Source organism: Myotis daubentonii, chromosome 10 (assembly GCF_963259705.1).
Source record: "Myotis daubentonii chromosome 10, mMyoDau2.1, whole genome shotgun sequence".
In the NCBI taxonomy this organism is placed as follows: Eukaryota; Metazoa; Chordata; class Mammalia; order Chiroptera; family Vespertilionidae; genus Myotis; species Myotis daubentonii.
Window position 1 is genome coordinate 2249647 of NC_081849.1, and position 2744 is coordinate 2252390.

Consider the following 2744-nt stretch of genomic DNA (forward strand, 5'->3'; position numbering starts at 1 on the left):
AGCCATGTGAGTTCAAGTGCTTTGCAGAGGGTCAGTGGGTGGTCCGAGGCCATGGAGCTGCTTCTTGCTGTGGGTGGTTCATGGTCCCCTGGGATGCAGTGGGAGAGTGAGATGGTGGTGATGTCCTGCAGCTCTGATCCCATCACTGTGTCACAAAAAGTTTAGTCCTCTGGTGTGTACCTGATCCTCACAGATGCGTCCCCTCCATTTCCATCCTAAGGTAACTGCAGTTCTCTTCAGATGTCTGGCCAGATGCATGTTCACTGGCTGCATGGGCAGAACCATTCCTGCCTTCTTTCCTCAAGCTGGGTGAGCCAGGTTGGCTGGGTGCAGGAAAGGGCAGATAAATGGCCCTTGGGTGGGTTGAAATGCTATTAGAACCATTAAGATTTTTTAAAATGTTTTTTCTGTGTCTGCACCTTCACTAGAACAAAGCAACCAAAGTGATGCTTAGCTCACTCTCATGGAAGCACAGTTCTGCCCTGTACCAGAGCCACATGTCACCAGAACAGTGAAGGGGGCAACTGGAGGAAGAAGACAGGGCAGTCCTCTCCCAGCAGTGTCACACCCTCACAGGCATGATGCTGTCTGGAGAGCTGACCCCTGCTGGAGCGCTTAAGGCTTTTAGGCACCGACTGTACTGATCTGATTTATATTTTTTAAAGATCACTCTGATTTGCATTTTTATTTTTATTAAAAATTATTTTACTAATTTAATTTTTTTCAATTAGAGATGACATTCAATATTAGTTTCAAGTGTATATAATAGTGGTTTGACATTAATATAACATATAGAGTGATCCCCTGATAAGTATAGCATGGGGGATCTTTTAAAAGGGTAATAATGAAATTCATGAGGGCTCCACTCTCATAACCTAATCACCCTCAATAGACCCACTTTTTATTTATTTTAATCAAACTTATTTGGGTGACATTCATTAATAAAATTGCATAGGTCAGCTGTGCCATTCTATAATGCATCGTTTGTATATCGCATTGTGTGCTCACTGCCTTCAAGTCAAGTCTCCTTCCATCACCATTAATCGCCCCTATGCCCTCTTCTTCCTCCCCCCACCCTTCACCCGCCAACCCTATCACCACTCCAAACACGCCACCCCCAGCTGCCATCCCACACCCACCAGCACCTCCTGCTACCCACACGCCACACTCCCAGTCCTCACCCGCAACCTCCCACCAGCCTGACCCTACACCCCAATACTACCCCTCACCCCCCATACCCCTCTTACCCCCTACTCCCACCTGCCACCCCACATCCCACACTCTATATCACACAGCCCCCACCCACCACCCACCAGCCCCCAACCCCCACCCCCTACCACCCACCATTTACCCCCCACCCCCCACCCCCCACCCCCCACCCCCCTTCCCCTGCTTGTGATTTGACATTTGAAATGATATTTGAGATGTGTCCTGAGGGCTCAGGTAGGATTTAGACAGATGAAGAGGGTGAGAATGTGCTTCAGGTACAGACAGTAGCCACAGCCTGGAGGCAGGAGAGATGAACACTGGACAGACCAGAGCATATGCCCCTCAGATGCCTGTGAGTGAGGGGTCAGGACAGGGAAACAGAAGACCCTGCATGGAGGGAAAAGGCAGAGGGGAAAGGGGACCAACCACAGAGTGGTCAGAGCAGGGGAGACAGGGGCCCCTCCATGGAAAGGCAGTGCAGGGGGACAGGGCACCATGAGAGGGGGTGGGCAGTGGGGACAGGAGACCTTGGGAAGGGGCAGGGATGCAGAAGAGTGGATAGGGGACTTTCCACTGAAGCAACAGTACAGGGAAAAGGAAAACCTTCACCCTAACCGGTTTGGCTCAGTGGATTGAGCGTCAGCCTGTGGCCTCACAGGTCCCAGGTCAGATTCCAGTCAAGGGCATGTACCTTTGTTGAGGCCACATCCCCAGTAGGGAGTGTGCAGGAGGCAGCTGATCAATGTTTCTCTCTCATCGATGTTTCTAACTCTCTATCCCTCTCCCTTCCTCTCTGTAAAAAATCAATAGAATATATTCAAAAAAAATCATCATTCTCCCCTTAAAAAAAAAAAAAAAAGGAAGACCCTTCTTGGCTGTGACAGGGCATGGGGGACAGTAGACCCTTTTTGGTAAGGACAGGGGATCATCGATGGAGGGGTCAGTGTCCCCACCTCCTGTCCCTTTTGCCCTGGCCCTCCTGCCCTATCCCATCCATGGATGGCGCCCTGTCCTTACCAAGCAGGGTCCACTGTCCTCCCTGCCCAGACACAGCCATGAAGGGTCTTCTTTTCCCTGCCCTGTTGCTTCAGTGGAGAGTCCCTTATCCACACTGCCCTGTGGGGACAGAGCCGGGAGAGAGGGACCCCTCCATGGAGTGGGGAGAGCAGACTTTCTGTGGAGGGACATGGCAGAGGGATAGGGGTCCCCCCTTTGAGGGGGCAAGGAAAGGGTGAAATGGACTGTCCATGGCAGGAGCAAGACATGGAGGACAGGGAACCATCCATGGAGGGGAAAGTGCAGGGGGACAGGACACCCCTGTCATGGTCCCCCTGGCACCCCTTCTCTGCCCCTTCAAATGGGGGTTCTTTGTCCCCTGCCCGTTCTCCATGGATGGTCCCCTGTTTCCTCTACTCTGTTCCCTGCATGGAGGGTCCCTGTGCTCCCTGCACTGCTCCATCCCTGGAGAATCCCTTGTTCACCCTTTCCTGACCCCTCAAAAGGTGGGGTGCCCTACCCCTCTGCTCATTTTCCTC

At 52.1% G+C, this 2744-nt stretch overlaps 1 non-coding gene across 1 annotated transcript; it reads right to left on the reverse strand.

The window, feature by feature from the left end:
• Positions 1–408: 408 nt before the first annotated feature.
• Positions 409–611, reverse strand: LOC132211592 (small nucleolar RNA SNORA74). The gene has a single exon (XR_009447500.1). It is a non-coding gene; the product is annotated as a small nucleolar RNA SNORA74 (small nucleolar RNA).
• Between the last annotated feature and the right edge of the window lie 2133 nt (positions 612–2744).